Consider the following 15,082-nt stretch of genomic DNA (forward strand, 5'->3'; position numbering starts at 1 on the left):
TTGTCATCTCCTGTTTGACCACTTCCAATTTGTCTTGATTCATGGACCTAACATTCCAGGTTCCTATGCAATATTGCTCTTTACAGCATTGGACCTTGCTTCTGTCACCAGTCACATCCACAACTGGGTATTTGTTTTGCTTTGGCTCCATCCCTTCATTCTTTCTGGAGTTATTTCTCTACTGATCTTGCATTTTCAAAGCCCATGTGAGGGAGTGGAGTCCCAGAGTATGTGATCAACTTTGAAACAAGTTGATTGATGGTGAGATAACTGGACAGTGTCACTTTATCAATCCTCAGGCTCCAGTAGATCTGGGGGCTATGTGCTCATGGTCATCAAGTAGTTAATTTCTTCTGTTTGTAAGAGGTTTTAGCATCTGTGAAACAGCTCACGATATGTGCAGCAAATACTGTTTTCTAGGTTCTTCACAGAGGAGCTGAAGCAGAGGATGGGGAGGGCTCTGTTTCAGGAAGGCTGCATAGAGTCAAGTGTGATTACAGAGCCATGGAGAGAAAAAGAAGCAGATATTCCAGGGGGTTGGGAATGATCAAATGTGCAGATTGAAGAAAAGAGGGAAGTCAAGGTTGACTCCTGGGGTCATGGCTGAATAACTTAGCAATGAGTGGTGCCTTTATCTACTTGAGAGGCTGGAATCCTGGCAGTGGGGTAGGGGTGGAGCACAGAGGTGCCCAAGAATCAGAGCTGGAGGTGGAATTCCGTGGTTATGGATTGGAAATCAGCAGTGACTTCTGGGCTGCATGAGATATCCTGAGAGGCAGCAAACTGAACTGAAGTCGCTCAGTCGTGTCCGACTGTCTGCGACCCCATGGACTGTAGCCTACCATGCTCCTCCATCCATGGGATTTTCCAGGCAAGAATACTGGAGTGGGTTGCCATTTCCTTCTCCAGAGAACATTCCCAACCCAGGGCTTGAACCCGGGTCTCCTGCATTGTAGGCAGGCGCTTTACTGTCTGAGCCACAGGGAAGCCCATAGAGGCAGCAAAGGGGTGGGATTGAAAAGGGATTGGTCCTAGAGATTTGCAAACTCTGTAAGGGGAGGGAGGAGCCAACAAAAGACTGGGTCTGCCCTCCAGCCTCCTTCCACACTCTGCTCAGGGCTATGTCCTAGGGCTGGAGCCCCTCTCCAGGTAAGGCTGGTAGAAGTGTGGGGCATGGGGTGGGTGCTGTCCTGGCCCCCTCGCTTTACAACCTGCTTTGTCTCTCACTGGCTTATAAGAAAGGCACCTTCCTAGGCCTCTGTTACTCTGAAATTGAGGATATTAAAATAGTAGTGCCACAAGAGGAGAAAATGAAGACCAGGAGGAAATGAGAAAGGACTAAAGTATTTACTTTAAAAACATGGTTGGGAGGTGAAATTGACAATATCTTTGGAGGCAATGGTATAAGTGAGAGCTGTGGAGCTTAGGGGACCCAGACTTTTGATTCTGTCTTCTCGATGTGAGGGCTGAACTTTATCCTCAATCTATTTCTTCAGAGTATTTCTCACTGCAGATAGATTTGGAACTACTCAATTTTTCTACATTTCCTTCATTGTTAGAAGATTGATTAAATTCTTTTTCTAACTACAAAAAGAGTAACGTTTACTGTTATGATCATATAAATTTAAGCAAACACACAACTAGAAAAATAACTTCTTTTTTTCCCCCTGAGTACAAAATAGGTTGCTTTTCTACATACTAAACCTTAAACTTTGAATTCTATTAATATGTCACGTGCTTTGCTTGAATTCTAGGCCCTGAGACACAGCTGTACAGGAGACCAAGTTCTGCTGTGCAGAAAACTCATCCTCTTTCCAGGACAAGAACCTCTGTGGGTGAGCAGTGGTAAAAAACATAATTCAGCCAATTTGAAGGTCAAATCGGGGAGCATCCACTCTAGCAACTAGAAGGGTTCTCCCAGACATTGCACAAAAAGAAGGTTTTTGATAAGAAGGGTGGGGCAGAGAGCCCTTAGGGAAAGAAAAGATTAGTTTTAGGCCAGACATCTCCATGTTTTCTTTAGACTTCCCTGGTGGCTCAGACGGTAAAGCGTCTATCTACAATGTGGGAGATCTGGGTTCAATCCCTGGGTCGGGAAGATCTCCTGTAGAAGGAAATGGCAACCCACTAATCCCATGGATGGAGGAGCCTGGTAGGCTACAGTTCACGGGGTTGCAAAGAGTCGGACACGACTGAGCGATTTCACTCATCTTTCGAGGGGAAAGAATGGCACTTTCATCATGTAGATAGCTTCTTCCTCTGGGTGCAGACTACGGAGAAGGCTCACAGGACAGATTATCTCCAATCAGAAAATTCCAATCCAGTTGGCTAAGATTAAAATTTTGGGAAAGGTGGAAACTGCAAGTAAGTCAAGTGTGGAGTCTAGGATTGGTGTCTGGGCTTTAGCATAAGTGTTGCCATTTTGGGCTTGTGGTTTTTCTTTAGCAGCAGCGAAGACTTGATAGTTGAGTGAATAACTCAATAACTTCTTGGTAAATGGAGAAGTGGAGGGGGTGTGGGAACACACATATTTTAGTGAATCAGGGAAACTGACCTTTGGGACTAATGAGGAATGAGTGTAGGGTGGGGATCCCTAACCTGGAGCTTCGGTGGTCTGATATTATTAGCAGAACCATGACTTCGTCACCACTAGAAATCATAGCTTTTTTTCATTTCATGTTACAGCTTTGCAGGTATTATGAAACACAGTCTTGTACTTTGTCAAAATTCAGAAATAGTTTAGATCTGCCAATCTTGTTAAATAATAAGTTAAGAAGCTCACATATTCTGTATCTCAAATTATTATTTTGATAACTGTATCATGCTAAAATCCACTCAGATATGAATAAAAATTCCAGTCTTTCCTGCCGGAGATCCTAGACACCTTAAAATTCTATCCACTCTGGGTTCAGTTCAGTTCAGTTCAGTCGCTCAGTCGTGTCTGACTCTTTGCGACCCCCTGAATCACGCCAGCCCCCCTGTTCATCACCAATTCCCGGAGTTCACTCAAACTCATGTCCATCGAGTCGGTGATGCCATCCAGCCATCTCATTCTCTGTCGTCCCCGTCTCCTCCCACCCCCAATCCTTCCCAGCATCAGAGTCTTTTCCAGTGAGTCAACTCATCACATGAGGTGGCCAAAGTATTGGAATTTCAACTCTGGGTTCAGAACCCCTAAATCAGTATGGACAGCAAGGTTTAATCACCGAGTCTGGAGCAAACTTGGCAAGGTTCAAGTCAGGCTTGGAGTGCCATCAAAAGGGGTTTAGCACAGAGAGACTCAAGAAGCTTTTAATCTGTGCAGTAATGAGTACTAATTTATGTTCTAAGGAACTTGCTCTAACAATATACAACAGGAGGGTTAACTCTGGAGACAGGAGTCACAGTGGCCAATGGGAACCTCCCGGAAGACTGCTTTTAAACCTCTGATGTTAGACTGTGAATATTTAAATGTGACATTTTGAGTGTTAATATGGGTAAGCAATTTGTTTGCTAAGGGCCAAGGCTTGACATCACTGGAACAGGAGCAACTGATGGAAACAAGACCCCTTGGGGCTTAACTGGTACTCCCTGCTACTCCTTAAAATGAGACCACTGAACTGAGCAGCTAGAAAGCTCTTGTCTGGGGACTGAGCCCATGCAGGTGGAGGCTCTGTGACTTCCTGCTCACACTAGTCCTGAAACTCATTTCCTGGGATGGAGTGGGAGGGGCGCCACTCTTTCTTACTTACATGACTAACTTAGCGTGCCTGCGTGATTGTGTACAATAAATAGAGCAAATTGTAGATTGTATTTGGCTCTGTTTCGCGGTCTTCAATTCCAGACTCACCTGGCCTTCCTGTGGGACTGCGCCACTATAAACCAATTTCCCCTTAATCAGGGATGGAAAACAGCTTGTTTTGATTTGCATTTTCTTGGCTTGTGACTGTCATCATTTCATACATTTGTTGTCTACTTGCATTTTCTCTATGCTGAATTAACTTTGCAGAATGGGCAGCCTATTCTTAGTGTGCTTTTTTTCCCCCTCTGACTTTGCTGGCAGTTTTGTGGACTTCCTTTTAACTAGAGACAGAACAGACCATATTCGCACTCTATTCTTTGTGACCACCTAGAGTTTGGCATTGGCAAGCCACTCCAGTACTCTTGCCTGGAAAATCCAGTGGATGGAGGAGCCTGGTGGGCTGCAGTCCATGGGGTCGCTAGGGGTCGGACACGACTGAGCGACTTCACTTTCACTTTTCACTTTCACACATTGGAGAAGGAAATGGCAACCCATTCCAGTGTTCTTGCCTGGAGAATCCCAGGGACAGAGGAGCCTGGTGGGCTTCCGTCTATGGGGTCACACAGAGTCGGACACGACTGAAGTGACTTAGCAGCAGCAGCAGTAGCAGCAGAGTTTGGCATTACTGTATACTTTTCACATTTTAGTTACCTGAAAAGTCTAAGAGTTCCTGCAGCTCCTTTGAAGGTGGAGAGGAGGGATATTTGGCCCAGCACTGGCCATCATGTTTTCTCCAACCATGGAACCAGTTTTGTTAGCATTCCCCTCACAAATAAAATTGAGCATGTTTTAATCTATTTACTGTCTATTCTAATCTCTATGGTTTTATATCTATTTACAAAAATGGGTTCATACTAACCACGTTACCTGCAGCTTGTTCTTTCCTCTAAGGTATCCAGAACATCCTTAACCAGTGCATTGCATCTCTAGTGTAGTGTCTAGTAGCCATCTCTGACTCCTCAGTGGGCATTGAGCTCCTTTGGCTCAATCCTTCTCTTATTAAAGGGCATTATTTTCTGAGTCTTTGTCATGAAAAACCCAGGACTGAACATTTGTTAAGTCCTGGTGGTTTCACTCCTGGGGTAGCTTTTCAAGGGGAGAGTATATGTTATTATTTCTGATTTTATTAGGTGTTCCAAGTTCCTAAAAAGTCATAACTATTCCCAGTTCAGATAGGTAACAGTGATCCCATTTTTTTTACATTATACCCTCAACTTCTGGGCTTTGGCAACTTATCATGTTTAGTACTCATTGCTTTCAATTTTCCTTTTTTTTATTTAGTTTATTTAGTTTATCAATTTACACAAACTTTTATTATAAGAAACATGAATGATTTTTGTGGTGGTTTAGAATTTGTTATTCTCTCTTCTGTGAAGTACTTTCCTGTTTTAGCTTTTTTGCAGTTTACAACTCTTTAATGACAATTGTCTGTTCTGTATTGTTAAATGGGCTGTTCTGCACATGGAACCTTTTTAAAATCTTGAACATTTTATTGATTTTTCTTTATATTCATCTGATGAAGATTATGTGTTTGTTTTTACCTTTTGGATCACTATTTGATTATTTTAAGGTTTTGCCACAATATCATTTATTTCATTTGTTTTATATTTATTACCATACATTTGCAAATTTATCTTTTAATATTCTCACATCGGGTCCTTTTTCATGCTTAATTTTGTACTCTGTGATTTTTTTCCTTTTAAGGAAAATACTTACTTGTGTTTTGATTTTATTCTTAACAGTTTTCTTTTAAATTTCTACTTTTATCTCAGGCTTTTGTCTTTTATTTTCTTGGTTTTGATTTAGCCATGTTGTTTAGGGTACAAAGATATTTATATTTGTGGATTACCATAACTGAAAATTTTCCTTTGTTTCATTTCATACTTTCAACCTGAATTATGATTTATTGGTCAGTGTTACCTTCTTCATGCTTTAATTTTGTCAGCATTTATATGCACAAATTTGCCCTTATTTCCAGTTTTCTTTGGTAGTTTGCTTCAGTACCATTTGTAGGACATATAGAGCAGTCTTGTTGATGAATTGAACTTGGGTTCATTCACCTGATGCACAGTAGCCACTCTCCTGACACTGGGTCATGATAAGGAAAGTGCAGCATTTATTTGCAGGGCACCAAGCAGGGAGAATAGGCAGCTAATGCTCAAAGGACCTGAACTCCTTGCTTGGTGCCCTGAAATTTAACACTGTACTTTTCCTTCACCAAAACGTGGTGTCAATAGACTGAATTTGCTGCAAGTGAACCTAAGTTCAATTATGTAACAATTTTGGTGACCATGAAAAGACCACCACCCCAACTGGGTGTCTTTGTGGCACATTGGCTTCTGGCAGGAGAGGGCTCTAGGATTCTGTCCAGCAGCTTCCTGAACACCTTTGTCTCAGGGACAACCCAGAGAATCTGCCACCAGTTGGGGGTCAATGGTCCTTGGTGCTTTCATGGTGAAGGAAACGAGGCATTTACTTGAGACTTTTCTGCTTAGTAGAAGGGCTCATATATGATGACACCAGGGTATTCATTTAGCAGCTCTGTCTGTGGTGAGATATTGATTTGGGGGATTTTCTGTATTGGACTAAGGAATCTGTAACCCTGAGAGATGCCTTGTGTTTGTGTGCTTGCTTGCTTCCTTGATGTTTGATAGTACCAGCTGTGAACAACAAAGATGGGTAGTCAGAGCTCTGCTCCATCTTGTAGGTCCTTAGAGTATATTTTGCAGAAGTGGGAAATTTTTAGTTAAGCACCTCGGAAAAGGAGAAAAAATGGTATTCCATTATAACACTGTTTAGCCTCAGGACATCTTAAGATCTGGAGAACACTGCTCCCTAATGGCTCTCTAAATTATAACACTGTCTTTGAACCAGAGCTATTTTGTGAAAGGGGAGGGAAATGGGAGGATGCTTCTTATATACAGCCTTCATGCTATTGATTCAAAGTGAGCCTATTCAGGGGAAAATGTAGCATGCATGGAATTATGATACAGAAAGAAATTTCCTCCAATAAGGAGATTAGGTTTACCCTATTCTCAGGAATCAAGAGATGGGGAATTAATTCAATGAATAAATGCTTCTAGATATCCATCACAGCTGCCTCTGTATGGTAGGCAGAATGGGGAAGCAGGGGCTGGAGCCATAGATCCCACAGTAGCCAATTCACTCTCACCTGCTCTGGCAGGAGCTGAGGAAGGAGGAGTTGTCTCCCTCTCATACCTGACAGAGCTTCCATTTTGGTCAGGGAACCACTAATGTTCATTCAGGATGATTCCCACTGAAGCAGATTCACATAGAAGGAATAAATTCCCAAGATCATCCAGCAGGATTCATGTGGATCCACTCTCCCTTTTCAACCTCAGACATGTTGAATTGCAAAAATAATATGCCAACCTACTGGGATGATCCTACCAGGATAGAAAATTCATTCTCTTTCATCTTTGCCAACCCCAATTGGGCTGATACCAAAGTTTGCTAACCACTCTGTTGGCTGAGGAAAAGAAGAGGATGGAAATATTGCGTTGACTAAAAAATTCATATGTGTTTTTCTGTACAATGTTATGGAAAACCCTGAACAAACTTTTTGTGAACCCAATAGAAAAGGCTAGAGAAGAGGTAGGTAGAATGCATGTTGCTGCCCCTGGAAAACCCATCCCAGCACCAGCAGCAAAAGCAATTCCCATCACAGATCCAGACTGGGAGGAAAGTGACCTAGGAGATAAAGTTGGAATTGAGCATTACAAGGAGTCCATCACGATAGGGCTCCAAAAAGGAGAACCAACATTGGAGCTTTCATAAGGTGCAAGGAGTGTGCAAACAGCCACAGGAAAACCCCTGAGGTTTTGGAAGAGAATGTACAGGGCATATTGTCAATATGCAGATGTGGATCCAGATAATCCAGAGAATTTCAAATTAGTTAATTGGACTTTGTGACTTAGAGTGCCCCAGTTGCAGAAAACATAAGGACGTTTTGGTCTGTTGTTATCTCATTTGGTAGAAACTCCTTTCAGTGTTTCATAGTTGAGAGGGAATACCAGATGAAAAAAAGACTCGTGAAATGAAGCAGCAAAAGTCCCTTTTGGCAGTGACACTCAGTGGAGAAAGGGGAGACAAAAATCTGAGCAGAGCATAAGACCCAGGGAACCAAGAGAGTGAAGGGTGGCCCACAGAAAAGAGCCCACCAATGGGACATGTAAAAGTGGGTCGGCAGCAGTCCCTATTGTAAGACAAGAAGGGAACTGAAAGAAAGCCTGCCTTGGCTTACAAAAGACACTGGAAGAGGAGGAGAAAGCATTGTTCATGCTGGAGATAAGAGAGAGTGACAGAGGATTCTCTGAGGGGACTCTTCTTGAGGAAATAGTCTCCCACCAAAAGCCCTGGGTAACCCTTTTGTGGGAACTAGATTGTCTTTCTGACTGGTACTAGAGTCACTTATTCTGTTTTGAACACTGGATTCGCAAGGAGTTGTACCCAAAGAGTTAACCCGAAAAAGCACCTTGGCAAGAGGATTATCTAGAAAGTCTCTCCAAAAACTGTTTTTGCAATCCCTAGACTGTCAGATTGAGGCTCCTAATCTAAAACACAGCTTTTTTTGTACATGCCAGAGAGCCCAGTTGCATTGCTGGGGTAAGATTTTTTAACTAAATTGAATGCGAAAGTGACTTTCACTCCTGAAATATTGGATATAAACGTACCACTGGAACAAGCTTATGCCTTGCAGCTAGCCCTCCTGTCAAGGGATGGAGGAGTCACCACCAGTGTCCCTAAAGACATCTTGCAGCAGGGATGCCTGAGAGCATGGGCTGATAGGTGGACAGGAACAGTCTGGATGGCCATAGCAGATACGGTGAAACTGAAGCTGGACACTTAGGCTCTGAGCTTAAGGCAATATCCATTAAAGGAGCAAGCAAAACAGGGATCCAGTCCAAGGTTGGATTGGCATTTTGAAATACTTGCTTATTGGACTCCCTCAGTCACTATATAATACTCCCATCCTGCCTTTAAGAAGCCTAGCACTGAGAACTACTAATTTGTTCAGGACATAAGAGCCATAAATCAGATAGTGAAAGATATTCACCCTGTAGTCCCAAATCCCTATATTCTTCTGATCATCTTACCTGGAAACTTTCATTAGACTTAGCAGAGGTCTTTTTCTGTGTTATTTTGAGTCCTGAATCCCAAGAGTTATTTGTATTTGTTGGGAAGATCTAGAAACCAAAGGAAGCAGCAATACTGCTAGACAGTATTGCAAGGACTTAAAAACACCTTCAAGGTGTTTGGGAAAGTGCTAAAGATATAAGGGAGCTCCAGCTACAGGAGGGAGCTCTGCTCAGATATGTGGATGATCCCTTCACAGCTGGTAATACAAAGAACACAAGTGAGAACACTGGGACTACTTTGAACTGTCTGGCCAATTGAGCCTATAAAATCTCCTGGAAAAAGGCCCAAATTTCCCAAATGTCAGTGAAATATCTGGGATCCAAACTGAGAAAAGGCCAAAGAAATTGGCTCCAGGACTGCCAAGAGACAGTAGCCAGGGTGTGGTGGCCACCACCAAAGGCAGTTTTATCCGTTCCTGGAATGGCAGGATTCTGATGCACTTGGATTCCCAGCTTAAGCTAATAGTTAAACAGTTGTATGAGGTCCTAAAACAGACTGACAATAATGCCTTAGTGGGAACTGGAGAATGTCAAGAGATTTTCCTAACAATGAAGAAAAAACTACTGACTGCTCTTGTTCTGTGTTTGCCAAGTTTGAAAAAGGCATTTGATCTTTTTAAATATAAAAGACAGGTAGTGAGACTAGGGGGGCTTCCCTGGTAGCTCAGCTTGTACAGAATCTGCCTGCAATGCAGGAGACCCTGGTTCGAATCCTGGGTCTGGAAGATCCCCTGGAGAAGGATACCCATTCCAGTATTCTTGGGCTTCCCTGGTGGCTCAGATGTTAAAGAATTCACCTTCAATGCAGGAGACCTGGGTTTGACCCCTGGGTTGGGAAGATTCCCTGGAGGAGGGCATGGCAACCCATTCCAGTATTCTTGCCTGGAGAATCCCAATGGGCAGAGGAGCCTGGCGGGCTACAGTTCATGGGGTCACAAAGAGTCAGACATGACTGACCGACTAAGTACAGCACAGTAAGACTGGAGGTATTGACCCACGGTTGACGAAATGCCCAGTATCTTATTTCACAAAGGCTTTGGACAGTATAATCCAGATGTATTTGAGAGTCATAGCTGCTACTCTGGATTTGTTGCAAGAAGCAGAGGAATTCACTCCAGGATAGCTAACCATGGTATGTACATCCCATTGTGTGTTGCCACTGTTGGAACAAAAGAGTAGATATTGTTTAGCTTTAGACCATTTGGGAGGATATCAGGTAATTTTACTTGATAATTCTAATGTGACCCCAAAGACTGTGTCCTCCTTGAACCCAGGCACCCTGCTCCCGACCCCTTTGGGTGGTCCAGAGGCACATGAATGATTATTGGCATATCATTGAGCAGGTGCTTGGATCTGCTTATAATTCCCTTTGGAGATCCAAACCTGGAGATGTTCCAAGATGGAAGTAACCTCATAGACCACCAAAACTGAAAGACCAGCTATGCGGTGGTAACCTTTCAGGAGATCCTAGGATTGGAAGCTTTGTCATCATGTATCTTTCCCCCAAAGCTAAAATTATTGCCCTTACTTGACCTTTACATCTCAGTGAAGGTAAAAAAGTCAATGTCTATACTGACTCGAAATATTCCTTTTCAGCTGTAAACATACATTTGGAAAGATAGATTGCTCACTTCTGAAAGAAAAGAAATCAAACATGCCAAATAAGTTTTGAAATTGCTAGACACGGTGCTCAAGCCAAAGGAGGTTGCAATTTGCCCATTGTCCAAGACATCTGAGATCCGACTATTTTGTTCTGAAAAGGAACAATGTAGCTGACCAAGCTGCTAGAACAGCCTCCAGGACAAAGCACCTTTGGTTATAGCCCTGTTAATTTAGTCCCACAAACCCTGGTGGCTCAGACAGTAAAGAATTTGCCTGAAATGCAGGAGACCCGGGTTTGATCCCTGGGTCAGGAAGATCCCCTGGAGAAGGGAATGGCTACCCACTCCAACATTCTTGCCTGGAGAATTTCATGGACAGAGAAGCCTAGCGGATGGGGTCAACAGAGAGCTGGATACAACTGAGCAGCTAACACACTTACACACTCACCTGAGAACCTCAAAATATAATGAGAATGGGGATATGACCTTACCCATTTAGGATCAAATGATAAATGACCATGACTATCTAATGGAGAAAGTAATTGGAATAATATACATGAGCACCCATTATATGCATCCAGTGGATACAGGACTACATTAAAAGACCAAATATGCAAGGACAATTCAAAGCGTATTACAAAAGTGTATGCTTTGTGCTAAAAATAATTTCAAGATGAGGACTCCCCCATCCTGCTGCACAGAGTCCAAGCTAGAGGGGAATGCTTGAGAAAGACTGGCAAGTAGACTTTACAATCATGCCTAAAGTAAAAGGAAACTTTACTTACTAGTGATGGCAGACACCTTTACAGTCTGCTTAGAATCATTCTTTTGCTGGATTGAAAAAGTTTCAGAAGTAGTAAAGGTCTTGCTCTAGGAGATAATTCCTAGGTTTGGGTTCAGATCAGATCAGATCAGTCGCTCAGTTGTGTCCGACTCTCCGCGACCCCATGAATCACAGCACGCCAGGCCTCCCTGTCCATCACCAACTCCCGGAGTTCACTCAAACTCATGTCCACAGAGTCGGTAGCTTAATTACTAATGTGATTCAGTAGGTATCTAAAATGTGGAATAAATGGAATTTGCATGTATTTTGGAGGCTATGATCAACTAGAAACATGCTTTAAAGAGGAAGATAGCTAAAATCTGTCAAGAATTAACTTAACATGGGAAAGAGTGTTACTACTTGCATTGCTTAGAATTAGAGTGGGTCCTAGAAGTAGACTCCAACTGAGTCCTTATGAAATACTGTATGCTCTATTCTGAGCAGTTGTATGATCAGACATGTGATCAAAAGGTAAAAGAACTGTAAGATATATGCATATGCTGGGGTTTGTTTTAAATGCTATTCCTAAATTTGCTACTAGTAAAGTGATGTTTCCCACAGATGTCCCCCTCCAGCATTTAGACCTGGAGACTGGGTGCTCCTAATAACATGGAAAGATGGGTACCCAACAGCCAGATTCAGCTCTGGTGGGTGAAGACTTAGGTTCTACTACTAACTCACTCTTCTGTTAAATTGACAGGAATCAAACCGTGGATCCATTGCATACAGGTGAAACTGGCTTCTGACCCAGCGACAAATTCTTAGCCCTCAGAAGTTACAGGAAAGACAACGAAAAAGCCGACTGAAGCCAGTACTCCTTGCTGCAAGTTCAATTAAAAACAGAGAAAGTATCTTAGATAACTAGTGAATGACTAGTGGCCATCCATCATAACATTTATAATTGACTGGAGCATTTTTCTGGTTTATTACTTGCTTTTATCCTTTTGTTTGCCACTTCATCTAATCATTTTACCTGTGATTATATCATAGTCAAGCAAATCTGTGATTTGTTGTGGTATTGATAATAGGAGATACTTAAACCTTCCTTTATTTTCATTTAAGCCTTGTGATAATAGGGTTAGTACCAATGTTGAGCACCAGTGCTATTTTCCCATACAAGCTGTTGGCCCCAACTATAATGATGGCACTTGCTTTTCTTTACTGTCTTATTCCACTGGTGTTTGCCACTTCCTGGAAGGAAGTTAAGTTATCTCAGAACATAGCCAGAGGTGGGAATTTAAATGATTGTGTGAAGTGTCATTTGAAATCTCAAACCATCCATGAACAATATATCCCATCGGTGGTTCCCGTAACAGATTTTGATTCTGTTCCGGGCCCCATTACCCTCTATAATCATCCTCCTTCAAGTGTCACATGGCAAGTTCAGCTAACCAAGGGACGTCACAACATTCCAATCCCTTGTTTCAACCTGTCTGAGGTAATTTCTATTGGAGGAAAAGTTACTACTGGTCCCCCTCGGTCCCTCAAATTTATTCTGAAAAAATGTGATGAACAAAATCCCCTGAAATGTACAATTGACAAATGTGTAAAGTCTAAAAATGACACTAATTTGTGTCAGAGAGCCAGACAAGTTGGGTATCATGTAAATGGACTATGGAAGGCTTGCAGTGGCTCTCACCCCTGGCTTGATAACATAATCTCTGAACTCCCCCAAAATGAAAGAATCAATGACACTACCCTGGGAGGAATAACTTGCTCCCCTCCAGGATATATCTTTGTCTGTGGCACAGGGAGTGACTCACCTACACGGGGATGGGCACATCGCTGCTTAGACAGCTGGCAAATGGAAGGGTCATGCCTACTGGGACGTTTTAGGATCCCTTTTTCTGTACACAGCCTTAAGAGCATCACTTCCCTCTCTAACTCAAACATGCGTCTTAGAAGAGAGATATCGTCAGGGTATTAGGACAATATAGGACAAAGTATTTTTGGCAACCTCACACCAACTGCTAGAGTTTATATCAATAGAGATATGATTCATAATCTAGCTACCACAATTGGGAAATCTGCCAAATTGCTGAGGACGCAGCTTAAAGTATTGCAGCCCGACAAATATCCTTGAACTCATGTGGTCCTAGATAGTAGAATAGGCTGTGGCTTCCTATTGGCAAAACAAGGAAAAGTATGTGCAGTGGCTCATACCACATGTTGCCCATACATCAATACCTCTGGAGAAGTTGAAATCTGAATAAACAGAATAATTCAAAAGGCTCTCTAGTTATAGGATGTACACAAAGAGGATACAGACCAAAACTTATTTTCCTAGTTGCCATCTGGAGTAGGGGGATTCTTTTGAGTACAGTTACAAAGTTCCATTGATCATCATCCTCTTTGTAATAGGTTTATTAATTTTCAAATATTTGCTCAGATGGTATGACAAAGTGGTCAAAGAGAGAGATCATGCTTTCATGGTGCAAAATGCTGACACTAGGCCTGGGACTCGAGAATTCTTTGAGAGGAAGGTCCAAGGCTTTTACTCCTCTAATCCTAAAGAATCAACGTCGCCCTTGTTCAGCAGGAAGTAGCCAGAGTGGTCGTCGCCCCTGTTCCCCTCTGGATTGAGGAGTATCAAACAGCAGAGGGACCTGAAACTGAGAAGGACCCTGTAGGACCTTCCTGGGTACAATCTTCTCTTGTCCCTACTTCTTGTCTGTAGAAAAAACTTGAGATTTTTAAGTCTTCCCAGAGTTCTAAAGAGCAGACTCAAGCAGTCGATGATTATAGAAATGAGTAAATGTAGAAATAAAGGGAAAGCAATCAAGCTAGAAAAGTTTAACCATAAAACAGTCAACAAGATTCCTAGTTCTTCCTCAAGGCATATAGATAACAATCTGATGCAACATATCTTTGAGTTGTTTTACAGGACCAGTACCACATGATGAAACCTGTTGACCTCAGCCAAGGTGACCCAAACAAGTTGGAGCCGGAAGAATGATGATCAAGATGCCAGATATCACTTTTTTGCTTAACACCCAACCAATCAGAAGAATCCATAAGCTAATCACATGCTTAAGACCCTTACTCTTAATTTTAGTCTTTAAAAACCCTTGCCTGAAAGCCACTGAGTAGTTCAGGTCCTCTTAGCATTAGTTACCCATTCTCCTGCTTGGCATCCTGCAAATAAATGTTGTACTTTACCACAACCCGATATCAGTAGATTGACTTTGCTCATTTGGGTAAGCAAACTCGAGTTTGGTATAGTAATAACCTGTGTTTCTGTTGGGAGAGTTCAGTGGTTTTCCTTAATGCCTTGGAGCACTTTCAAGCATAAAAAAGAATAAGCACTCATATCCATTAGCCAGATTCAGAACAAACTTATTCCTCATTTTTCTCATCTATTTCTTCTCTTTTTTCTAAAATATTTTAAAGTAAATTCCAGACATCACGCCATTTCACCCTAAAAACTTCAGTATCTGTATCTAAAAATATATGGGTGTTTTCTTTTAAAAAATCCAACATTTTTGTCCCAGTTAATAATTTCATATTCTCTAATATTGAATACTCAGTCCATATTCAAAATTTCCTGCACTTCTACAATTAGTTTATTCAAACTAGGATCAAAATAAGGGGCACACAATTCTCTCCATCTGCTAAACTGGTACAGCTTCTCATTCCCCCAATCATTAAAACATTGAAGCACTGTTGAAGATTCTATCTGGTGGATTTTTCTGGTTGCTTCCTCATTGTTATTCAGTCA

At 42.1% G+C, this 15,082-nt stretch overlaps 1 pseudogene across 1 annotated transcript; it reads left to right on the forward strand.

Annotated features, from left to right (window-relative positions):
- The first annotated feature begins 1,062 nt into the window (after positions 1-1,062).
- On the forward strand, positions 1,063-14,533 carry LOC129541176 (uncharacterized; annotated as a pseudogene). The gene is made up of 3 exons (XR_008682778.2): positions 1,063-1,149; positions 1,755-1,835; positions 12,065-14,533. The product of XR_008682778.2 is annotated as an uncharacterized LOC129541176 (transcript).
- Positions 14,534-15,082: the final 549 nt, after the last annotated feature.

Source organism: Moschus berezovskii, chromosome 4, assembly GCF_049115385.1.
Source record: "Moschus berezovskii isolate FMDL1 chromosome 4, NW_MosBer_1.0, whole genome shotgun sequence".
NCBI classification, from domain to species: domain Eukaryota; kingdom Metazoa; phylum Chordata; class Mammalia; order Artiodactyla; family Moschidae; genus Moschus; species Moschus berezovskii.